The sequence below is a fragment of the Peromyscus maniculatus genome, chromosome X (genome assembly GCF_049852395.1).
Source record: "Peromyscus maniculatus bairdii isolate BWxNUB_F1_BW_parent chromosome X, HU_Pman_BW_mat_3.1, whole genome shotgun sequence".
Taxonomy (NCBI): Eukaryota; Metazoa; Chordata; class Mammalia; order Rodentia; family Cricetidae; genus Peromyscus; species Peromyscus maniculatus.
The window spans coordinates 79,711,440-79,738,132 of NC_134875.1; the positions used below are offsets into that span (position 1 = coordinate 79,711,440).

The following is a 26,693-nucleotide window of genomic DNA, read 5'->3' on the forward strand; positions in this document are numbered from 1 at the left end:
CGCACGCCTTTAATCCCAGCACTCAGGAGGCAGAGGCAGGGGGATCTCTGTGAGGTTGAGGCCAGCCTGGTCTACAGAGTGAGTTCCAGGAAAGGCACAAAGCTACACAGAGAAACCCTGTCTCAAAAAACAAAACAAAACAGTGATTCATCCATTACACACACATACACACACACACACACACACACACACACACACACACACACACATACACACACACACACACACTGTTTTTGCTGTTTTTTGAAACATGGTCTTTCTTACTGTGTGAACCATGTTGGCCTTGAACTCGCAGAGATTTACCTCCCTCTACTTCTCCGGTGCCAGGTTTAAAGGTGTGTGCCACTAGGCTCAGCCCCTATTAGTACTTTTAAAGCTGATGCTACAGAGGACCTATTTTTCTCACATTAAGATCAGCGCTTTGTCTCAGTGTGGTGGTACACACCTCTAGTTGCAGCACTTGGGGAGCCAGAGATGGGCAGAGCTCTGTGAGTTCAAGGACAGCCTGATCTACAAAGCTAGTTCCAGTAGACTAGAGCTGTTACACAGAGAAAGCCTATCTGGGGGTGGGGGGGAGGAGAAACCTAGTGCTCTATCAGGCCTATTATAGACAAGGCAAAATATATTTTTTATTTAATTATTCTTAAGTTCTGTCAATCTGTTATATGAAAAATGTTCACCCATTGATCCTAACCTCTGGTAAAAAGAATTTCTGACACTTTGAATTTCTGCTCTATTAGCATTATGCACTTTTTGTTGTTGTTTTGGAACTTGCGACATGACCAAGCTAGCCTGGAATTCACGGAGATTTCACTTGCCTCTGCCCTGAGTGATATAATTAAAGGTATGTACCACCATGCGTGTCCTCCACCATGAACTTTTAGCTCTGTTTTTAAATTAGCATACAAAGCAATGGGTTTCATTCTGGAATTTTCATACACACTCTGGTGTTGCCCTCCTCCCTTGTACCTCTCCCCATCTCCCTGCTCCCACTTCCTCTCCACTTTCATGACACATGTCCACTGTTTTCACACAAAGACATTTGCTAAGTGAGATAGGTTTTTCTCCCTATCTGAAATGCTTTCACTATTACATATATGCTAAATTTGTATTTATAATGAGGTCTTTGTTGCTGTGCCTTTGCAGCTGGACAGATGGCTCAGTGGTTAAGACCTTCCAGTGGACCAGGGTTCAATTCCCAGCACCCACATTAGGTGGCTCTCAACAGCCTGTGACTCACAGTAGTATCAGGTCCAAAAGAAACTAGGGACAAATGACTATCTGTGGTGCCAATTAGCAAACCAACGTGCAGGCTGGCCTCCAGGCTCTCTCATCATTACAAGTACCTATTACAGAGTCCATGCTGGCATCCTAGCTCTTCTCACCCCGCCCTAACCTAATCGTCTGCAGCTCTTGGGTTTCTCTTCCCCAGCTTCTCATTCCTATATAACCTACCATTTAGACCATGGGCTCTCTTGGTCCTCTCTTTTGTCTTCCTCTCTCACTCTCCCCGCCCCTCCCTCCTCTTATAGCCAAGTGAAGTCTGCTGGCCACATTCAGTGTACTACTTTCTCTCCCTACTCAGAACTCTTCCAGATGCCTCTGGCATATCTACACTCCCTCATATCTACAATAAAAAATTCCCTCTCAACCATAGCTTGGAGTGGTCATGTCCTCACTTCATACACAGAGCATCCAACATCTCTGGCCTCCATAGACAGCCACACTTACGCGACACATAATTTAAAATAAAATATTTTTTTAAAGAGGAATAAGATCAGTGCCTTACTCAGCCATCATCACAGAAGCTTCCTCCTGCAGCAGATGGGAACAAATACAGAGACCCACAGCCAGGCAGTATATATAGAGAGTGAGAGACCTTGGAATACTCAGCCCTAAATGGGAGGTCTCCATCAAATCCCTCCCCTCAGGGCTCAGGAATCCCCAGGGAAGAGGAGGCAGAAAGAATGTAAGAGCCAGAGGGGATGGAGGACACCAAGAAAACAAACCCCTCAACTCAGCATGATCAAAGCTCTTATGAACTCACAGAGATTAAGATAGCATGTATAGGGCCTGCTCAGGTCTGCACCAGGTCATCTGTTTAGTGGTTTTTATGGGATTCCTGAGTATGTAAATGATTGGGTCTCTGATTCTTGTGCCTTCTCTTGGGTTCTTTTCCTTCTATTGGTTTATTTTGTCCAACTCTGACATAATAGCATTTGTTTTATCTTATATTTTGTTATATTTTATTATTATCCTTTAGAAGTCTGCTTCTTTTCTAATGAGAGATAGAAAGGAAGTGGATCTGGATGAGAGGGAAGGTGGGGAGGAACTAGGAGGAGCAAAGGCAAAAGAAACTAATCAGGCTATATTATGTGAGATATAATCTATTTTCTTTTTTTTTAAATTATAACTGCTTGGTCATTAGCTCAGGCTTATTACTGACTAGCTCTTACACGTAAATTAATCCATAATTCTTATTTATGTTTAGCCACGTGGCTTGGTACCTTTTCTCAGTCCTACCTTGTCATCTTGCTTCCTCTTTGTCTGGCTCCCGACTCCTGACTCAGCCCTTCCTCTTCCCAGAATTCTCCTCATCTGCTTGCCCTGCCCATACTTCCTGCCTGGCTACTGGCCAATCAGCGTTTTATTATCAACCAATCAGAGCAACACATATTCACAGAGTACAGAACAACATCCCACAGCACTTCCCCTTTTCTACCTAATCAAAAAGGAAGGTTTTAACTTTTTTTTATTTATTATTATTATATAAACATATATATATATATATATATATATATATATAATTTTATAATACCATTCAGTTCTACATATCAGCCATGGGTTCCCCTATTCTCCCCCCTCCCACCCCCTCCCCTTACCCCCAGCCTACCCCCCATTCCCACCACCTCCAGGGCAAATCCTCCCCCAAGGACTGCGATCAACCTGGTAAACTCAGTCCAGGCAGGTCCAGTCCCCTCCTCCCAGACTGAGCCAATCAGGCTATATTATGTGAGATATAATCTATTTTCTATAAAAGAAAAAAAGAAAAAGGATACTAGAAGTTAATGAGGCTTGTAAACAACAACAAAGGCATGAATGTGGGAAAGGGACTAGCAGGGAAAAGTGGGAGTAGTAAAAGTGAAGTTATAGTAGAGGGATACAGAGTTCCCGTAATCAGAATGCACTTTAGACATGTGTTAAACTGTCAAAGAACACATTTAATAAAAGTTATTAAAAATTATGTTATAATCTTGTCCCGTATAAGATATAAACTTCAGGGTACTAGTAAAAGGAAAGCATTTGCCTTCTGTCCTGGCTGCCTGGATTGAAAAATAAATGATTTTCTGTAAAGGGCCAAGGAGTTTACACAGGTATTACACTTGCAAAATTTACCATTAACTTATGGAAAAGGTCTACTCAAAGCTGAAGTGTGCTAAGTTTATCTGATACAACTAGCAACTTCCAGTGAAGTAAAAAGTCTACACTATAATGTATGATAAATACATGTGATTCTCTATTTTTAGCTGAAAAAGACATTTCTATGGCTTTCCACATAGTGATGGTAAACAATGTCTTATTTACTTTCTTTACTTGAACCACCTTTATATAGTATTGATAGTATAATGAAGATTGCCTTTAAGTTTTTCTATGAGAACTAGCAAACCAAACCAAGTATTTACACAAACCGTGTGTCCATTGATTTAGTGTGAGTGGGCAAGAGAAAAAAAAGGGTGGAAGACTGGGAAGGGGATAGAGGACAAGAAGAAAAGGAGGGAAATCGGGAAGCGGAGGGAGGGGGAAACACCAAAAACTCCCAATGTTACTACTTTACTTTAAGTGGGAGACCAGCTCCCACACTTTTACAACAGGGAACTCTTGTGGAGAGAAGGATAAGAGATTGAGGTAGAAATATAGAGGTAGAAGGATAGAGGGGAGAGAAACAGAAACACAGAATAGCCTCGGTAGGACCTGGATCATTATCCACCAGCCCCTTCTGTCTCTTAGAAAGGGCTATTTATAGGAATGCCAAGGGGTGGCGCAAAGACCTCCCCATAGCTCAGCCAAGTGTAGACCCTTCCAATCACCTAGAAACCATGCACATGGTCAAGCAATCCTCTAATGCAGCCCTGCTGGATAAAGCAAGCTCAGATCTCACTGGGAAACCTTTGTGGGCCTCCACAACTTTATAACCAATATCCTGAAACCCCAGCACCCAGTGTTTTCCTCCTTAGTGTTTCTTTTCTGGGACTGTCATATAAATGGAATTTTGCACAATGTAGCCTTTTGAAGTTGGCTCCTTTCATTCAGCAAACTGCAGTGTTAGAGACTCAGTGACATAATGGCATAATCAACAGGTAGTTCCTTTTTTTATCAAAGAGGAGCATACAGTACATGGAGTACAACAACAATCCGCTTATCTATTTCACCAGCTGAAAGAAGCAGCTTGTTGCCAATTTTGGTGACGACTGCTAAGTAACAGTGCTATAAACATTTGTGTACTGGGTTGTTTTATTGTTAAGTTTCTAAGGCAGGGGCTCAAAACCATGGGTAAGTGTTTTACTGTGAGCTACAGCTCTAGCAACCAAGTAGAGCTTTTGGTGAACCTAAGCTTTCATTTCCCTTGGCAGATACCTAGAAGTAGGGCTGGTGAGTCATATGGTAAATACAGGTAATTGCACAAGAAACTGCCGAAAGGTGTTCTGCTCAGTGGAAGTATTGCTTTTGCTTTCCCACCCATCAGCAATGAATGAATGTTCCAGTTGTTCTGCATAGCTTCCAGTTTTGTTTTGCATTTACACAATCCAATAATGTAACTTGTGTTTTCTAAAAGAGCTTTATTCCCAGGGCATTCTTAGGGTCATAACAAAATTGAAACTTCCCATTTGCCTCCTGCCATATATATGATCTCCCCCATTATCAAGGGCCATTATGGTTTTATTTAATTTTACCAATTTAAGTTGCATATGGTTTTTAGAGACAAGGTTTCTTTGTGTAACAGCTCTGGCCATCCTGAAACTCGCTTTGTAGACCAGGCTGGCCTCAAACTAACAGAAATCCACCTGTCTCTACCTCCAGAGTGCTGGGATTAAAGGCGTGCGCCACCATTGCCTGGCAATTCATTTATTTTTATTTTGTGTTTGATGTTTTGTCTGCACGTATGCCTGTGTACCACATGCATGCAGTGCCCAAAGACACCCAAGAAAGGAGATGGATCCCCCTAGAACTGGAATTACAGATGGTTCTGAGCTGTCATGTGAATGCTGGGAATCAAACCTGGGTACCCTAGAAGAGGAGGCAGTGCTCTTAACTGCTAAGCCATCTCTCTCTAACCCCCTTTTAGGGCTCTTAATTAGCAAGTTTTAAGTAATTTGTTATCACAAACAAACGGAGGCCTTAATACAGCCATCTCAAATTTATTGAACTGCTAAGAACAAAATAAATCCTGCAATACCTCAAATGTATACTTGCTAAACAGAAATCAAGGCAAATATACCTATAGAGAGAGATTGTCTTCAGTTGCAATTACAGGTAATGTGCACATGATCCTATAAACAATCTCACTTCCTGGAGTAAACACTAATGAAACTCACTGGTCACTTAAAAACACACGAAAGTAGAAAGGGAACTAATGTGGAAGGAGAAAGGGATCTATCTGCAACAGTGGGAGGGGAACAAGAAAGAATAATGGGGGGAATCTGATCAAATGCATTACAATACAGGTATGAAACTGTCATAATGAAACCCTTTTGTATAATAAATGTATACTAATAAACATAAAAGACCAAAAAGAATATACAGAACATGCATACAATGGGAGGGTAAGCTTTATTTAAAAAAAAAAAAGAGCTCACCATTTTCCATGCCATTCATGAGGTAGGGGGACTTGCCAAGTAAAATAAGCTAATCATAGAAAAAATATCCCATAATCTTGCTTGTACCTGAAATAAACAAAACTGAATGTACAGAGATAGACAGAGAAACAGTAGTTCCTAAGGATGGGTGATAGGGAGGGGGAAGTCAAAGGATGCAAAGTAACAAAGACACAGGAAAGGCATAGCATGAACAAAGTCTAGAGTCACTGGAAAACATGAGAACTCCAGTAACGCATTTGTCTTTTTTTAAAAAAAAAACCTTTTTAGAGCTTTATTGGGAGATAAGGGGGAATAGAGAGAGAGGGAGAGGGAGGGGGGCGACAGAAGGAAGGAACAGAAAAGAAAAGGGGGGAGAGAGGGAGAGAGGAAGAGAGGGGACAGACAGAAGGAAGGATCGGAAAGGGAAGAGAGAACGCATTTGTCTTGAATGTGCATTTGTTTCACTATGGTAACCTTTTAGCAATTCACATGTGTATTCCACAGGAAAAAAACTATTTTTTAAAAAAAAGTCAATGTTAGGCATACCTTTAACCCCAGCACTCGGTAGACAGAGGCAGGAGGATCTCTGTGTTTGAGGCCTGCCTGGTCTAGAGAGAAAGTTTCAGGCCAGCTAGAGAAAACCTGGGTGGGGTGAATTAGGCCAAATTGTTACTAACAATAACGTTTAATATTGTGGGTATTACAAATGCATACTCAGAGTGGAAGAGCCTAGCATGTGCATGGCATTCAACCTCTAACGCTGAAAAACATCAAGTACAAATTCGTCATGATTTACAGCAGCAGTGTTCTGTCCAGAACCCACTCCTGAGTTCTGTGGTGTGGGAGTTGAAAAGTGTTAGGCTTTACACCTGGGACAAATGGCTGAGGTGCCTATTTAGCATATCAAAGTGGACCTGGCGGCTGGGTTCTCCCTGCACCCCTCAGCCCCTACCTGTAACAGGACCCTCCTGGCCGGCACACCCCACCGCTATCCCAAACTCTCTAGCCCAGGTGGCTGGGTTGCTCTTCCCCACATACTCAGACATTTTGGTTACCCACTGCCTTTGTATTTTGGGCCTCCTGGCTGCTGCACCTGGTTCCCCTCTCCCTTCTCCCTGTCGTTCCCAGGGCCCCTGACCCATCTCCTCAGGGTCATGGCCACTCTGGACTCTCCCAGATGTCCCCGTCCCTGCCTCTACCTATGCTCTCCCTTTTATCTACAAGGAACCTCCTACACCATACCAAGGAGCAGTCTGAAGCAGTCCTTTCCTTTTCCTTTTGATTTCTTTTTTTCCTTCAGAAAGTACAACATGAACTTTATCATCTCACAAAACTTAAATCAGCTGAAAGCTTTAGAAAAGATGCTTGAGCGAAGTTCAAGATGAGCCTGACCTAGAAGCAAGCTTATTTCCCCCACTTTGGATAAGCAGTTTTCACAAAGTCACTTCCTGCCCTTAGTTAGTACGCTTTAAAGGAGAAGGCACTCCCTTTTTTGTTGTGCAGGCAATCAGACCCAGAGCTCCCGGCCCAGCCCTAGGGTAGGCATTTTGAATTCTAAAACTGGGGTGTGTGTGGGGGGGAAATAAAGCTACAACTAAATTTCAAAGGCTGTTCTACTGTGTTCTATGGAAATATTTGAAGTATTTTTTGTTTTGATTTTTTTGAGACAGGGTTACATTCTGTAGCCCAGATAGGACTAATAATCATAATAATCATAATGCTCCCACCTCAGCCTCCATAGTGCTGGTGATACAGACATGTCATACAAAGCCTGGATTGAAATACATGTGTAAAGTGCTTTTGTAGTGTGACTTTTCTTTCCATATTTGATGAATACTACAATACATATACATGCATATGTACACATAGACAAATATACACATATACATATGATAAACTAACAACTTCCAGTTAAGAACTAATTCTTCGGGGCTGGAGAGATGGCTCAGAGGTTAAGAGCACTGGCTGCTCTTCCAGAGGTCCTGAGTTCAATTCCCAGCAACCACATGGTGGCTCACAACCATCTATAATGAGATCTGGTGTCCTCTTCTGGCCTGCAGGCATACATGCAAGCAGAACACTGTATACATAATAAATAAATCAATCTTTAAAAAAAAGAACTAATTCTTCATAATGTTTTCTCTCTGCTAACCCTTCCCTTTGAAAGTGATGTGACATTATTGTCATACAAGTATCTTATGTGCTTGATTAGAGTTACTGCAAGATATTTTATATTATTTGTGACTATTGTGAAGAGTGTTGTTTCCCTGATTTCTTTCTCAGACCATTTGTCATTTGTATATAAGAGGGCTACTGATTTTTTTGGAGTTAATCTTGTATCCAGCCACTTCACTGAGGTGTTTATCAGCTGTAGGAGTTCCCTGGTAGAATTTTTGGGATCGCTTATGTATACTATTATATCATCTGCAAATAATGATACTTTGGCTTCTTCCTTTCCAATTTGTATCCCCTTGATCTCCTTTTGTTGTCTTATTGTTCTAGCTAGAATTTTAAGTACTATATTGAATAGATATGGAGAGAGTGGACAGCCCTGACTTGTCCCTGATTTTAGTGGAATTACTTTGAGTTTCTCTCCATTTAGTTTGATGTTGGCTGTTGGCCTGTTGTAAATTGCCTTTATTATGTTTAGTTATGTCCCTGGTATCCCTGATCTCTCCAAGATTTTTATCATGAAGGGGTGTTGGAATCTGTAAAGATTTTTTTAGCATCTAATGAGATGATCATGTGGTTTTCTCTTACAGTATATTTGTATGGTGGATTATATTGACAGATTTTCATATGCTGAACCATCCTTGCATCTCTGGGATGAAGACTACTTGACCATGGTGGATGGTTTTTTGATGTGTTCTTGGATTCGGCTTACTAGTATTTTATTGAGTATTTTTGCATCAATGTTCATGAGGGAGATTGGTCTGTAATTCTATTTCTTTGTTGAATCTTTGTGTAGTCTGGGTATCAGGGTGACTGTGGCCTCATAAAATGACACTGCCTGGATGGCAAGGAACCAGAAGCTGGATGGCCCAGAGACCTAGGATAGAACCAAACACGACTGGCAAAAAAAAAGTCAGTGAAATGATTCCTAATGATATTCTGCTATACTCATAGATCAGTGCCTAGCCCAATTGTCATCAGGGAGGCTTCATCCAGCAACTGATGGGAGCAGATGCAGCGACCCACAGCCAAACATAGGCAGAGCTCAGGGAACAGTGAGGAAGTGGGGAGAGGTAAGACCTGTAGGAGCCAGAGGGGTCAAAGACACCACAAGAATACAGTTCACAATATCAAATAACTAGCGCTCATAGGAGCTCACGGAGACTGAAGTGACAATCAGGGAGTCTATATGAGTCTGAGCTAGGTCCTCTACATATATGTAATGGTACAGCTTGGTGTTCTTGTGGGACTCCTAACAGTGGGAGAGGGGGTGTCTCTGACTCTTTTGCCTGCTCTTTGGACCCTTTTCCTCCTATTGGGTTGCCTCATCCAGCCTTGATATGAAGGTATATGCCTAGCTTTATTGTAACTTGTTATGCCATGTCTGGTTGATATCTCTAGGAAGCCCGCTCTTTTCTGAAGAGAAACAGAGGAGGAGTGGATCTGGGGGAGAGAGGAGATGGGGTGGGAGGGAGTGGGAGGAGTTGGGGGGGAACTGAGGTTGGGACATAATATATGAAAGAAGAACAAAAGAAAGCAAGGAAGGAAGGAAGGGAGAAAGGGAGAGAAGGGAAGGAGGGAGGGAGAAGAAAAGAAAGCAACATGACTTGGGGCTAGAGAGATAGCTCAGCAATTAGGAGTACTTGCTACTTTTATGGAGGACCTGACCTTGCTTCCAGAACCCATATCATGTGGCTCACAACTAACTTTAACTCCCGTTCCAGAGGATCCAAAGCCCACTTCTGGCCTCCACAGACACTGTATACACAGGGTAGAGGTACAAACACTTTCACATAATTTTAAAAAATAAACACAATTGAAAGTAATGTGACAATGGGGACTGAAGCTATAGCTCAGCGGTTAAGAGCACTGACTGTTCTTCCCAAGGACTCAAGTTCAATTCCCAGCACCCATATGGCAGCTCACAACTGTAACTTCAGTTGCAGAGGATTAGACACCATCATACAGATATACATGAAGGCAAAACACCAATATACACAAAATAAAAATAAAGAAACCAGTTTTTTGAAAAAAGAAAGTAGTGTGACTGTGAATATAAGTCAGCCAAGTGGTGGCACACCTTTAAACCCAGCACATGGGAGGCAGAGGCAGGCAGATCTCTGAGTCTGGAGCCAGCCTGGTAAGAAACTCTCTCTCGAGCCCCCAGCTGGATCAGGTCCTCTGAATAGGTGAGACAGTTGATTGGCTTGATCTGTTTGGGAGGCAACTAGGCAGTGGGACCAAGTCCTGCGCTCATTGCATGAGTTGGCTGTTTGAAACCTGGAGCTTATACAGGGACGCTTGCTCTGGGAGGAAGGGACTGGACCTGCCTGGACTGAGTCTACCAGGTTGATCTCAGTCCTCAGGGGAGGCTTTGCCCTGGAGGAGGTGGGAATGGGAGGTGGGCTGGGGGTAAGGGGAGGGGGTAGGAGGGGGGAGAACAGGGGAACCCGTGGCTGATATGTAGAACTGAATGGTATTGTAAAATAAAATAAAAGGAAAAAAAAAAAGAAAAAGAAACTCTCTCTCTCAAAAGAGTGAAAATAAGAAAGAAAGAAATTCAGCCAGATGGTTGTGCCACATGCCTTTAGTCCCAGCATCGGGAAATCAGGAAGTAGAGGCAGGCAGATCTCTGAGTTTGGGGCCAGCCTGGTCTACAAAGCTAGTTCCAGGACAGGTAGGGTTACATAGAGAAAACCTGTCTTAAAGAAAAAAAAAAAGAAAGAAAGATAGCCGGGCGGTGGTGGCGCACACCTTTAATCCCAGCACTCGGGAGGCAGAGGCAGGTGGATCTCTGTGAGTTCCAGGCCAGTCTGGGCTACAAAGCGAGATCCAGGAAAGGCACAAAGCTATACACAAATGCTGTGGATATCGCTCTATAAATAAAACACTGATTGGCCAGTAGCCAGGCAGGAAGTATAGGCGGGACTAACAAAGAGGAGAAAGGAAAAGGACAGGAAGGAGAGCCACCACCATGACAAGCAACATGTAAGGTACCAGTAAGCCACGAGCCACGTGGCTACTTATAGATTAATAGAAATGGGTTAATTTAAGATATAAGAACAGTTAGGAAGAAGCCTGAGCCATTAGGCCAAACAGTTTAAATAATATAAGTGTCTGTGTCTGTGTGTTTATTTTATAAGTGGGCTGTCAGACTGCTGGGGCTTGGCGAGACCTGGAGAGAAGCTCTCCAGCTACACACAAAACCTTGTCTCAAAAAACCAAAAAAAAAAAAAAAATACAAGAAAGAAGTTCAGTTTGGACATATAGGCACCGAGAAAGATATAAACTGACTAAAACACAGCCTGTGTAAGTGTAACAGTAGCCATCCCTCCACACCCAAAGGTCTCTCATTCCAAAATCCCCAGTGGATGCCTGAAGGCACAGACCATAGCAAACCCTAAAAGGGCTAGCTTCCAAAGGTCCTTAGTTCAATTCCCAGCACCCATATGGTGGCTCACAACATCTATAACTGTAGTCTCATTAGATCCAATGTCCTCTTTCTGGTGTGCAGATGTAGATACAGACAAAACATCTATATACATAAAATACACAAATTATTCTTTAAAAAACTAAATAAAATATAACAGGAAAAGGAGTTAGGTTTTTTGTCTTTATAGTTTCACAAACAAAAAAAATTCTCATAAGGTATTTTAATTTTAAAAATTGTATTTATTTTTCTTTATATAAGCATCAGATCCTCTAGAGTTACAGATGGTTGTGAGTCACCATACAGGTGCTAGGAATCAAACTCAGGTCCTTCGAAGGAGCAGCCAGTACTCTGAACCACTGAGCAGTCTTCTCCAGTCCCTTAATATAGCTCTTAACAAGCTCAAGATGGTCATTTTTTTCCCCTTGGCAAGCTGAGTTTTCACCTTTCTTATTAAAGGATGCACTTACAGCTTCTTTCAGCACAAACACATTTGCCACTATTGAACGTTGGGTCTATGTTTATGTAAAATAAGGATTGCTTGATGACTCCTGGGTAAAGACTTCCACATAGAGGTAGAAGGCCAGAATGTAACAAGTGAGATCCTGTCTTAAAAGATTAAAAATTCAAACAATGGTTACAAAGGCACATTTCACTTTCACACACACACACACATGCACACACACACACACACACACACACACACACGCCACAATTTTTTCTAAAATGCTATTGCTCATAAAGGAAAAACAGATCAGGGACTAAATAAAGATAGGGGAAAGTAGATAAATCTGAGAAATATTAAGGACTAGACAACAGACTCGGTGATTGAATTTGGGGATGAGTATTTTAAAAAGTTATATCAATTTTCTTGCTCTATTTAAATGCACACACACACACACACACACACACACACACACACACACACACACAGGTGTAATAAAAATGGAGTTTTTGCCAGGCAATGGTGGCATGTGCCTTTAATCCCAGGACTTGGTAGGCAGAGGCAGTAGGATCTCTGTGTTCCAGACCAGCCTGGTCTACAACAAGTTCCAGGACAGCCAGGGATACACACAAAAACCTTGTCTAGAAAAACAAAAAACAAAACAAGAATACAGAGTTCTAGGTAGAACCATACACAACTGGCAAAACAAAACAAACAAAAATGATGAAATGTTCTCAAATGCGGTTCTGCTATACTTATAGATAGGTGCTGTGGGGGGCCTAAAACAGCTTGACCACACAGTTGCTATGACAGGTTTAGGGGCCCAGATATAGCTGCCATGAAAAGCTTACTGGCAGGCACCTCCCGGTCCCCAGCAAAAGCCATAAGAGCTGAAGACACCCAAGGAGGGCTAGCATCTGAGGGGAATTATCTGACATTCCAAACATTCCAACCATTAGATAAGATTAGATTGCCAGATGTCCCTGAGCCTAGCACACACATATTTATTTCCCTTTTACAGATACTCCTAGACAAATGTCAGCCAATCAGGGTCCTGAACCCTGGAAATCCCCTCACCCCAACCTCTGCTATGATAAAAACCCTACCCCACCCAGGCTCAGGGCTCTCTGCTCTCATCACTGCTTAGGACAGATGGAGAATCCAAGCTTGAGCTTGAAATAAAGGCTCTGTGCTTTTTACATACAGGATTCAGTCTCCATGGTGGTCTTTTGTGGTCCCCTCGATCTGGGCATAACAGAAGCCTAGTCTAGTTATCATCAGAGAGATTGCCTCTGGCAGCTAATTGAACCAGATGTAGAGACCCACAGCCAAACATTAGGTGGAGAGAACCCTGGTTGGAGATCTCCATCCAGTCCCTCCCCTCAAAACTCAGGGAACCCCAAGGAAGAGGAGAATGAAGCCAGAGGGGTAAAGGACATGGGGAGAACACATTCCACAGAATCAACAAAACAGAGCTCATAGGGGTTCATAGAGCTTGAACCACCAATAGCATGCATGGGTCTGCACTAGACCCACTGAATACATGCTGTGCTTTTTATAGCTGCGTGTTCTTGTGGGACTCCTAACAGTGAGAGTTGGAGTGTCTCTAAGTCTTTTGCCTGCTTTGGGACCACTTGCCTCCTACTGGGTTGCCTGGTCCAGCCTTGACAGGAGGGTTCATGCCTGATCTTATTGTATCTTGTTATGCCATGTTTAGTTGATATTACTTCAAGGACTATCTCTGAAGGGAAATGGAGGAGGAGGTAGATCTGGAGGAGAGGAAGAAAGGGAAGCTTCATGTCAAGATATATTGTACAAGAGAAGAATAAATAAAAATGTTTTATAACCTTGCAACTTTCTAGATAGATGAGGTGGCATTATTAACTTTAACTTACAGATAAAGAAACAAAGGCTAAGAAATACCAACTAATTTGCCCAAGGTCACAGTGTGTTAGCAAAAGTAAAAGACTCCAGACTCAGCTGAAATTCAGTGCACCTTCCACTGCTATACAACATATCCGAAGTGTATATTATTTCACCCATGCACCACACACTATTTACAAAGTGTTTCACATACAATCATTTTACTTGATATTCATAATCTATATGTTAGAGCAGATACTGTCATTTACTAATGAGTACACACTAAATAGAGCAAGAAAACTGGCATAATTTCTTGAAATACAGAAACCCCTAAAGTTTATTTGTTGGGTTAGACAGGAATCTTAACACAAAGTGAGTTCCAGGATAGCCAGACTGTTACAAAGAGAAACCCTGTCTCAAAAAAAAAAAAAAAAAAAAAAAAAACAAGAAAGAACCTTAAGATGGGAAATGAAAAGATTCAAATTGTGAACTTGGCAGGACTCATTGTCTGTACACAGTAGGGGAACGAATGGACTGAAGGGCGAAGGATGGCTTGGGCAGCTTTCAGGCCCACCATTGCATAATTCCATGTCCTGTGGGTTCATGCAGCACAGCAGCCTGAGATGAAATAAAGTAGGGTGTCTCAAACTTGCAGATCAGGATCTACTGGCACATCTAGAAACCTCCACTCCTGACACTCCAAACTGGTTCCAAAATATCCTCTCCTCTCTGATGTATCTATCCCCTTCCTGTTGCATGGCCTAGATGAGATTCTCAGTAAGATAAAATAAGGAAGCAAGCAACTCTCTCTCTCTCAGGATTACACTAGCAGAGCCTGCCCTGACCTCAGGATTCTAAAATTAAAAAGGGGCTAGGTTGGGCTAGCAAGATGGTACTCAAGTAAAGGCACTTCTCACCAAGCCTGATGACCTATTTCTTCTAAGTTGTTCTCTGACCTTCACATGCACAACATGGCACATGCCCACACACAAATATCTTTAAATTTTCTTAAACAAGTTGAGTATTTCTCCCTGGTAATCGTTCTTCCTCACATTTTCTTAATAAACCTGTTTACTCTGCTTTTAAAAAACATAAATGAGGAAGCAGCTTCTCCTTATATTAAAGGTGGCTCACAACTATGATCCCAGCACTCAGGAGACTGAGGCAGGAGGATTATTGTGAGTTCTTGGCTAGTCTGGTCTACATAGTGAGTGTAAGGAAAGCCTAGGCTACAGAGTAAGACCTTGTATCAAAAACAAAAACAAAACCAGCCCCAAAGCTACTTTTTTCCATGTGTTGCTGCTCAATTGTCTGTAAACCCAGTACTTGGGAGGCAGATTTATAAAAATTAACAAAAATTCAAGACCAGCTTGGACTACATAGCAAATCAGAGTTACATAGGGAGACCCTGTCTCAAAAGATAAAATCAAAGAATTAAAATGTTAAAGACAGAGATCATCCAAACGAAAGATTGGACTGCAACAAAGTGATCTAATATGATCATTTCTACCTGTTTAGTGAGTGGGGGAAAAGAACTAAAAAGTGCCAGGACAATAGTACCAAACCTTCCTAGAACATGATAACACATCAAATCCAAAGATAAAAAGAGAGAAAATACAGGTCATAACAGGCATTCATGTGGCAATCCACTCATGTTGTAAGACAAACTAAGGGGAAACGAACAGAGGTTATAAGCAGTTCTTGCTTCAGAAACCTCTACCCAAGTTGTGTTTAGGAGCAACAGAAAACCAAGACACAACTGGTCTAGCCAGTTGCTTCAATTATGAAAGATAATCTAAAATTGACCACATGCTTCAGATGCAGAACATAATCTGCATTTCCAGAGCTGTGGGTGTATCTCAGTGGCAGACAGCTGGTCTAGCTTGAGTAAGTGCCTGGGCTCCATCCCCGGAGACACAAAAATTTACAAGATAAAACAACTACTGGTAGGTTTCAAATGGACGAGTCAAGTAGTTGTTTCCCTTCGTATTTGGGAAAGGGAAACAGATTATTGCAGAATCACAGTCAGAAACCAAAGCTAGGGCTGGGCGCAGTAACACACACACCTGTAATCCTAGCACTCAGGAGCATAGCAAACTCAAGGCCATACTGGGCAACACGTAAAGTCTGAGCCAACCCTAAACTGCACAGGGAGTTTGAGGTCAGCCTCAGCTACATAAGAGATCCTCCCTCAGAAAAAGGAAAAAAAAAAAAAACAAGGCTAGTGCTAGTGATACAGATTTATTGGTAGAGCTCTTGCCTGGCCTGTGTGAAGCCCTGGATTCAATTTCTACCAGTGTATAAACAGAAATGGTGATACATGCCTGCTCTTCAGCACTCAGGTAGTGGAGGCAGAAGCATCAGGAGCTGGCTGTCATCTTCAGCTACATAGCTAGTTTGAAACCAGCATGAATTTATGAGACCCTGTCTCCAGAGAAAGAGAAAGGAAGGAAAGAAGGCAGGCAGACAGACTACTCAAATGTACTGTTTTGCCTGAAGACGTTGGGCACCCTCACAGCTATCACACAGCATGGCTTTCGCTTTCCCCACCTAACTTACTTCTGTCTATCCTGATCTCTAAGACAGCTCACTGGCACTTCATGTTGATTAGCCTGTCTAATGCCTCGTGGTCCTAGGGTTAATGACCCCAGTCACTTGATACAAATATGCCTATGAAGTTGTATCCCTGAGAAAACTCACAACAAAATTCTAAACTTAGAAGCCGGGCAGTGGCACATGCCTTTAATCCCAGCACTTGGGAGGCAGAACCAGGTGGATCTCTGTGAGTTCGAGGCCAGACTGGGCTACAGAGCAAGATCCAAGACAGGCACCAAAACTACACAGAGAAACCGTGTCTTGAAAAACCAAAACAAAAAAACAAAAAAAAGTCTGGATACATAAGATTGTCCATTGTGTTCACTAGCATACCCCTAGTGAGTAGGGTGGCTAGTTGGTAAATCATTGTTGAGTAATTAAAGGAACTGAAGTCCCACCTACACTAGGAATAGGCATGCCAAACACTCCTTCCTACTCACTTTCTTTTGTAATGTCAAAAACCTTGGAACTAGTATCACAGCCTAACACCTAATTTCTCTGCATTTGACTTCTTTCCCTGGCTAGGCTCCATTAGAGCCCAGACACCTTACAAACCTCTGCATATCTCACAAATATAAGGAAATTTGGATACACAGGAAGCACACCATAAACACTTCCTAGCATAGGGATGTACTGCATGAGACTCCCATCTACAGCAACTTTGGGAGAATAGTTATTTTTGCACGCTAGGTTAGAGATGGCCAAGCCTCTTCGCTTGCTGACATTTTCTATTTCAAAACTCCTTAAGCAGAACTGTGACTGAGCATCTGGCAATTAGGGAAAGCATCTGGAAAATCTCGATGCCCCGGAATTTGTGGCTGCTGATTACACACACAAGCATATTGTTACAGGTTTTCTTGGTAGGGAAGTAGAATGACTGCATCATGGTGATTGCATCTGCTAGTTAGCACGAGTTCCAAGATGCATGTTCAAATAGTAGGTGTACTGTTGGCTCCTGGGCCCTCCCAATACCAGTTTCCCCTTTTCTGTGGCATACAGTAGAAATTAATTATTGCTTGTGGGTATTGATTAGTATAGAGCTCCTATAGTCTACTAAATTGATAGTAGAGCATAACTATAATTTATAATTTTACTACATAGGTTACTAAAATTACTTTACAGTGAATAATATATTAAAATAATAATAGTAACTGAAATTTATTGTATGTTTACTACTTGCCAAGCACTGTTCTTTTTTTTGTTTTTGTTTTTTGTTTTTCTGAGACAGGGTTTCTCTGTGTAACAGTCCTGGCTGTCTTGCAACTCGCTATGTAGACCAGGTTGGCCTTGAACTCACAGAGATCCGCATGCCTCTGTCTCCAGAGTGCTGGGATCAAAGGCGTGAGCTGCCACCACCTGGCACCAGACATTGTTCTTTAAGCATTATAAGTGTCAACTCATTGCCAATCCTAGGAGGTAGGTACTGTTATTGTCCCCACTTTACAACTGTGAAGAAGGGTGAGGATATGCCCTAAACTATTACCTATACCAGGAGTAAGCAGAGGACCCAGGATTCCAACCTAGATAGTTTGGGACCAGAGTCCCCAGCCACTTTTAACCCTATATTACATTGCCTCTCTCAAACAACACAGCATTGTAATGCAACAGTGACTTAAGGTGCTTAAAATAGCAAGAGAATATAGTCACTGGATCCAAGAAATGTAACTGGAATGTTGTGATCTGTACCTGCTTAAGTTCTACTGTATTTTCTTTTAGAATACTTCAGTTCTACACATGATTATAAATAGTAAAGTATGGCCAGGTGTACTATAAAGATAGGAAAATATGTTGGTGGTGCTGGCACATGCCTTTTTGGGGGGTGTTTTTTGGTTTGGTTTGGTTTTGACATAGTCAAGATGGCCTCCAACTTGCTACAATCTGGGACTGAACTCTTGATCCTCTTGCTGCTACCTCCCAATGCTAGTATTAAAGGAATGCACAAGCACTCTTGGTTTACCTGTGTATTTTCAAATCATACTTCCTATCCTGTAAACCACCCTAGGCTATATAGTAAGACTGTGTCAATAAATAAAAATAAATAAATAAACAAAGAAAGAAAGAAAGAAATCTTAAGTGGGCATAGTGGAGGGTACCTGTAATCATAGGTACTTGGGAGGCTAAAGTGGGAAAATTGCTTGAACTGAAGTTTGGGACAAGCCTAAGCAACACAGCAAAACTATTACCTCAAAATAACAATGACAACAAAATTACAATTCCTTTATGTTACGTAAGAGCATAGGCTTTGAAGCCAAGATTGAGTGCTTTTAAATTTATCCACCTGCTATGTCTGGGAATAGAATCTGCCCCTATGACATTAGCTAGTCTTGGGCTAGGGATTTAGTCCAGTAGTATAGAGCTTGCCTGGCATGTACAAAGCCCACAATTCAACATCAGAACCTAAAAAAATTATCTCTACCAAAGTACAAACAACAGACAAAGTATGAGATTTCTTTTTTAAACAAAACTGTTCTGGTCCCTATCACTTATATGCATAAAAATAAGTACGGCAAGTGCATGATGGTACATGCCTATGATCCCAGCACTGGGGATGCTAAGGTAGCAGAATTCCAAGTTCAAGGCCAACCCAACCCACACGCTGACACTCTCTCTCCAAAAATACACAAAAAGAGCTGGGCAGTGGTCTCGCCTTTAATCCCAGATCCAGGACAGGCACCAAAACTACACTGAGAAACCCTGTCTCAAAAACAAACAAACAAACAAAAAAAGATATGGGAATCTGCGCCAGGTGTGGTGGCACACACGTTTAATCCCAGCACTCAGGAGGCAGAGACAGGTATATCTCTGAGATTAAGGCCAGCCTGGTCTACAGAGTGAGTTCCAGGACAGCCAGGGCTGTTACACAGAGAAACCCTATCTCGAAAAACCAAAAAAATAAAATAAAATATAGGAATTTGTGGTTTTTATTTTTAATAATCACCGTGGGCAAACTCTTAAGACAATTCTAAGCAGACTTTTGCACTATTATACAATGTAGAAAAGAGATCTCCTCTTAGCAATCATCACTCAGTGGTCTAAGTATAATGAAAGCACAAAAGAAGGAGGACTACTGAATTCAAGGCCATTTTGGGTCCACAGTGAGTTCTAAATTACTGTGGACTACAAAGTGAAATTCATTATCAAAAAAACAAAAGGAAAAAAATTCTGAAGACTACGTGGTTTCCCTGACCCAAATTAATAGACCCAGCTAGAAATGCTCTAGACGGACAATATTTGAAGACATATGATTGATACCTAGTGTATTTATAATTGTGATTTAAAACCACTAACAAGATATTGTGGCTATAGCCAGACATACACAGAGAAAACCTGTCTCTGGGGGGAAACATACTGTGGCTATAAATTGGAACTAAAACTTTTTTGTTGTTTTTTTCGAGACAGGGTTTCTCTGTGTAGCTTTGTGCCTTTCCTGGAACTCACTCTGTAGCCCAGGCTGGCTTTAAACTCACAAAGATCCACCTGCCTCTGCCTCCCAAGTGCTAGGGTGCTGGGATCAATGGCGTGCCCAGCAGAAATAAAACTTAATAGCCCAATTAACAATGAAATAAGAAGCTAGGAGTGATGATTCATGCCTGTAATCCCAGCACTGGGGAGGAAGAGGCAGGAGGATTAGCAATTCAATGTCAGGCTTGGCTATACTAAACTCAAGCCAGCCTGGACTACAAGAGAACCTATCTCAAAACAAAGAAAATTCAGGTGTGGTAATTCACACCTGCAATCCCAACACTTGTGAGCTGAAGCAGGCTACATAGTAAGTCCAGGAAACTTAGGCTTGGAGTAAAATCCTTTCTCAAAGGGTTTAAAAAAGAGCTACATGGTTAAGAGCTCATACCGCTCTTACACAGGACCAAAGCTCAGTTCCCAGCACCCAAATCTGGAGGCTCACAACCACCGTAAATCCAGCTCCATAGGAGCCTATGCCTTCTCTGGGCCTCCTCAGAACCTGCATACACCAATAAAAATAAAATAATTCATTTTCATTTTTCAAGACAGTTTCTCTGTATTGCTTAGGCTATCCTGGAACTTGCTCAGTAGACCAGGCTAACCTCAAACTCACAGAAATCTGCCTGTCTTTGCCTCCCAAGTGTTGGGACTAACGTATGGGACACTACCACCCAGCAAATAAATATTTTTTAAAAGAGATATCTAAATAGATAGCTCAGGCTGGGCTGCAGTGATGCACACCTTTAATCCCAGCACTTGAGATTATACTATATTTACTAAGTTATACCCTAAACTTGTTATTATGTTTACTAATACACTAACAATAATTAACACAGAATTGGACTAACACTAATTTATTATTAATAAACAAGAATCCTACTAGAGTTGGAATGCAGAGGGAGAGTATTTGTCTAGCATAAAGTAGGTTATATATTTAGCATCACAAAAAGGGAGGAGAAAGAATTAGCATTACCATTGTCTTTAGAGCAAATGATTTTATCAATTGAAAAATTAGACATGCCAGGCATAGCAGTGGTGGTGTATGCCCATAATTCCAGCAATCAGGAGGCAAGTAGAGGAGGATCTCAAGTTTGAGGTCAGCTAGGGTTACACAGTAAGCTCCAGGACCATCCGGACTAGCTAATGAGATCCTGTCTCAAAACAAATGTTAGATACCTTCCATTATTCCACCACAAAGGAGAGCACACACACTTGGAACTCTTAACAACTGAGCCCTTTGTAACTATTGGTTAGCTGTAAGGTCAACTCCTCCGTGTGCCAAGGATTGAAAGCAGGGATTCTCACATGTTAAGCACATGCTCTATGACTGAACTACATCCAAACCCCTTAGGAGCCACTTTTATGAAACTTTATCACACAAGTGGCTACAAATTTCTCCTACAGAGTATGGAGAAAAATTTCTTTAGAAGAGGCTATTGACTTTTCACTTCTTTTTCTCTGTTCTGGTCTTTTGATGGTTTTTCAGGTCTTAATAGAAGCCCTTTCAATTTTTCTTTCTCCTGAGCAGCATAGTAAATGAAAACCCAAGGAAGGGATTACAAGTTCAAGGCCAGCCACGGCTACTTAGTGACTTTCAGGCCAGCTGAGGTTGCATAGTGAGACTGTCTCAAAAATAACAACGTGGAGCCGGAGATAGAACTCAGTGGTAGAGCTTTTGTCTGGGATGTGCAATTACTACCACTACCTACATGTATACACACATACCTAAGTAAATAAAATTCAAATTTTACTTAAAAAAAAAGAAAGAGGAGGGAGAGGACTCAGTGGGAAAGTGCTTGGCTAGCATGTACCTGAAGACTTGATTCAATACTCACCACCAAAATATGAGGGAGACAGAAAGACAGAGAGAACAAATTATTTTCTTCTTAATGCCAAGAGGCACGCAGAGCTCTGCAAACTGTCCACCAGGAGTGGAAAAGGGAAATGATTGCATTTTTCCTTCCCTGTCTGCTTTAGTTGTGACATCAGTTGCACATGCTGGAGCAGCAGCAATCACAACAGCATACAGCAAACACACTGCTTTTATGAACAAAATCAGCAAGTGTAAATAGCCAGGCTAAAACAATATCCCTGCCGTGTGAAGTGAGCCATTTAAATGCACTTTTGATTATACGTGTGAAAAAACGCACTTCTACACTAGGTACAGTAAAATGAGTAATTTTTTTCAAATCCTCTAGGCATAGCTGTACAATTCCAAATAATCAGACAACATGCAATGGTGGTTATATAATCAGTTCAAAATTGAGCTATTTTCTCCTCATTTCTATCAAGAAAAGAAGTATTTGTGAAAATCAGTGTGATCTATCATACTTGAACTTACAAATGAGGAAATCAATTTGCTGACAATGCTAGACGACATAGGAACATATTTACTAAACAAGAAACATAGCACCTACTCTATAATAACACGCATCCTAAATAAATATTGGTACTTTTCTTGCCATATTACCTTAATAAGTTAAATCTGCAAGTTTTTTTTTTATTTTGTTTGAGACGAGGTCTTGCTATATAGCCCAGGCTGGCCTCAAACTCTTAATATTCCTGACTTAGCATCTCAAGTGCTAGGAATTAAGCATATACCACCACACTCAGAAGTAAGTTCCATCACATTAAGTCAACCTACGGACTGAGATCAGGAAGTAAGAGAATTACAATTGTCAGAATGGTAGTTTGAACTGAAATATTCTAGTCATGGTTTATCAGCTACCTGCCTCATTCTTATTTTTACTTAAGTCCTAGGAAATATTCCCCTCTAATAACAAAACATTGGCATCTATTATCCCATCCCTTGGAAGATGGAAGTAAGAGAAACAGGAGTCCAAGGCCAGTCTAGGCGACATGAGACACTGTCTCAAAAAGAACAAAACAATCACAGGCTGCTGATAAGGGTGCCTGCTGCCCAGCCTGATAACCTGAATTCAATCTCTAGCACCCACATAGTAGATGGAAGACTTGAGCCCTCCAAGTTGTCCTCTGACCTCCACATACGAGCTGTTGCATACATACAGACACCCACATACAAATGCACATGTACAAAAAAATGAATAAATAAAATGTTAAAAACAACACTTTTCTGACAGAATGTTAATTAAAGCAGAATGCTCTTTTAAAAAAAAAAGGCACAGTAATATATACAGTCCTAACACTCAGGGAGGTATAGTGGAAGATTACTGCCAAATTTAAAGCTAGCCTAATCTAGATAGCAAGCTCCAGGCCAGTAAGGCTTCATACAGAAACCCTATCTCAAAAGACAAAAAATGGGACTGGAAAGATGGATCACCACTTACTGAGCCAGCACCAGTGGCAGGAAGTTCACAACCTCTTGTATCCAGGGCATCAGACACACTCTCCTGGTTTTAAAGGACACAGGGACACAAACACATACACACACAAATAAGTAATTTTTTCCTAAGCATGGGGTTGCATACCTTTAATCTCAGCACTCAAGAGGCAAAGGCAGGTGGATCTCTGTTTGTTCAAGACCAGCTTAGTCTGTACAGTGAGTTCCAAGGCTACATAATGAGAGACCTAGTCTCAAAAAAAATTTTAAGAAGAAAAATACTTGGAAAACCTGGACTGTCCTTTTAACAAAGATAGGTAAAGAGGATTTTAGGAGAAAACTCCAAAATATTATTTTCATCTATGCGAGGGACTGTATCAGCTCAGAAAATTTACTTCCCTAACTGGAAAATGAATATATTTTCATTCCCTGTAATGTCAAAAATTTTAATTATTATTTCATTAGCCAAGCAAATCTGAATATACTATATAGATAAAAAGCAGTTTAACAAGTAATTTATACTTTTTAAAAAGGAATGTGTAGCTTTTAGAGCCCTCACAGGAGTACAGGTTATGATGGCTTACCTGTGATATACTGGAGCGTCCTCCATTTCTTCTCCACTTTATCTCCCTCCTCCTGTCTCCATCATTGCCTCCTCTCCCTTATCCCAAAACAAATTTTACTGCTTTTACATGCATTTTTTTTTCAAAGAAAGCAGTCTTCTGCATTAAGGAAAAAAAGATGTTCACCTATCCTTTAGGGAAAAATAGTGTTTACATTGGCTTAGGGCCACAAATCAAGATCTAACACTGGTTTGAAGAGTTTCTATTACATTAGCAAGATGAGAAGAGAAATCAATTTGAGGAGAAATGCAAGGATTCCTTGAGGGGAAATTGGAACAGCTTCTAGCTTTAAAAAATGTTATTTGAGCCGGGCGGTGGTGGCGCACGCCTTTAATCCCAGCACTCGGGAGGCAGAGCCAGGCGGATCTCTGTGAGTTCGAGGCCAGCCTGGTCTACAGAGTGAGATCCTGGACAGGCACCAAAGCTACACAGAGAAACCTGTCTTGAAAAACCAAAAAAAAAAAAAAAAAAGTTACTCAATGCCAACAATTTGGGGAGGGGGGGTTGAGACAGGGTTTCTCTGTGTATCCCTGGCTGCTCTGGAACTCGATCTGTACACCAGGCTTGCCTTGAACTCAGAGATCCAGCCTGCCTCTGCCGCCTGAATGCTGGGATCAAAGGTGTTTGCCACCACACCCGGCAGCCAATACTTGTTTTTTAACTCATTGCAAATGAAGGCACAATAATCAGAATTAAAAACTGATTGAGGCTCAACAAAGAAACATAATGAGGGGAAGGCAAGACTTGCTCCCAAAACACAAACCATGCCTACCTACTTTTGTGTCTTTTAAATTTGGGGTTATATTACCATTAAGCTCATACATTTACTATATTTATCATTTCTCTTTTTTTCTACATGTAAGCTTTTTGTGGATTAACAATTAATTCTAAATGACTATCCTTCATGACTTTTTTTTGTATTTTAAACTTTTTTTTTTCAAGACGGGGTTTCTGTGTGTAATTTTGGTGCCTGTCCTGGATCTCGCTCTATAGACCAGGCTGGCCTCGAACTCACAGAGATCTGCCTGCCTCTGCCACCGACCAGTGTATTTTAACTTTTTTCAGGTTCCAGGGATAGAACTCATGGCCTTGTCCATGAAAAGGCAACACTCTACAAGCTAAATACCTCCCCAGCCCTTAGTCTTTTTTTCCCCTTGAAATCTTGAAAGGGTGGTTGTTAGAAATAGACACATTTGTGTACAGTGTGATCTTACCAGTATTGTTGTGCCTGGACTATTCCATTCCTACAGAGCTAAGTCCTATCTACTTTTCCAGACCCAGCTCAAATGCTTCTTTCCATACACCCTTATAACACTTCCTGGTTGTAATATATGTTACTGAGATTTTAAGTCGCTAAGTGATTGTGTTTCTTTCCTACTTTCATTGTGGGACACTCAAGTATGATAACAAAACTTTCATGTGACTACCATAGATGCAGGAAAGTTTGAAATTAAAACACTAAAATCACTGTTCAAAATAACCTTTCATTAAGAGGGATGGTATAAACAACCTAAGTTTATCCAATTAGTGGGGCTGCTAGAACCCCAAGGTCTTTCTAGCTGAATTCGACTCAATTGTGTGCAAACTCTTTTGAGTCCAGAAACTGTCTCAATCTGGAATTGCCCCATCCCTCAACCTCAGTATCACTTAATTCAATGTTCTGCACACACTGCCTCAATACAAAGCCTTATTACTAAATAATGAGACTATAATTAAAACACAGTTCAGATCCTAGAAAAAATATTGGCTTGTAAAAGCATGAGTGTTGTCTGAGTTTAAAATAACCTCGGCATCTACAACAAAAATTGTCAAAAGTAAGATGCAGCCCAGCATGTGGTAGGCACTGAATTCAACCCCCAGCACTGAGAAAGGGGAGGAAGAGGAAAAGGGAAAAATGGACAGAGGAAGAGGCTCAGAAAGGCGTCTCAGGGTGGGATAGGAATGGCTCTAACTTAACTAGAAATGGAGTACAAAAAACAAAACGAAGGAGTGACGAGTCTCCGTTTAGCTTAATGCTCCCAGAACGTGACTAGAAGCCAAATGCCCGTTTTCAAAAAACATTTAGTCAGTGATGGTGGTCTTCAGAACCTCAGTTTCTAAAGTAGAAAAAGATGTCACTGGAGCAATGACCCCAGTTCACAAGAAGTCCACTGCGGGCAGACCTTCTAGTGTCCACAATTAACTAACACAGGCCACAGATGACCAGAATATTCTCTCCAGGAGAGCACAACAAAGTGACATAAATCGGGACCCAACCTCCCTTCTCTGTCCTGGTTGGGAGGGTAAAGCCTCAGTGTAGTTAAAAATGCGAGTTGTGAAGGAGTTTAGAGACTGCCCCAGCTTCGAGTGGTGACCTTCTCACCACTCTCGACAGTAAACCAACTGACAAAACGGCCCCTCCAATGAAGTCGCCGATGGGGAGCCGCTGTGGGACTCACCTGGGTTTCCAGGGCTGGGGTTCGAGCTCCGGCACTCCGCAGGGAGGTAGCGATCTGCCCGCACGCAGCCTCCGCGCTCTCACACACTGAAGAGTCTAGGCGCCAGCGGCGGCAGCTCCTCCCTCGACGGCTTTGCCAGCCCCAGCCTCCCCAGCCCGCAGCCTTTGCCCCGCCCTCCTCGGCGGCCCCCACTTCCGGGTGATGCCAGAGCCCGGAAGCTGGGCCGCCTGGGGAAAACGGCCCAGGTCACGTGAAAGGGAGCGCGCTCCCTGAGCTCCGTGCGCCCCCTGCTGCCCGCACGCAGCCTCGGCCGAGATGGGTTAGGCGCTTAGAGTCCCCCTTGGCTTCCAACCCTGGTGCCTAATGCAAACTCAACAGAAAGGGGAAAACGGACTTGAACAATAAGAGCTTGCCACAAACCTTCTATAGTTCGTCCTTGTCCAGCATAAAATATCGTAGCCTGACAGTGTTTACTTACTAAACTAACTCCAGACGGGAAAAATTATAAC

The 26,693-nt window shown here is 41.8% G+C and overlaps 1 protein-coding gene across 2 annotated transcripts in view; it reads right to left on the bottom strand.

Annotated features, from left to right (window-relative positions):
• Window positions 1–26,384, bottom strand: part of Atp7a (ATPase copper transporting alpha) — a 114,322-nt gene extending 87,938 nt beyond the window's left edge. Inside the window, exons 1-2 of one of the 2 annotated variants that reach the window (XM_076562212.1) lie at window positions 26,185–26,339; window positions 23,131–23,193 (exon numbers count right to left, since the gene is read on the bottom strand). The gene's annotated coding sequence lies outside the window, so the exon portion shown is untranslated. Of the gene's footprint in view, window positions 1–23,130; window positions 23,194–26,184 lie in introns of both variants that reach the window. The other variant, XM_006992607.4, reaches the window with a different exon arrangement.
• Window positions 26,385–26,693: the final 309 nt, after the last annotated feature.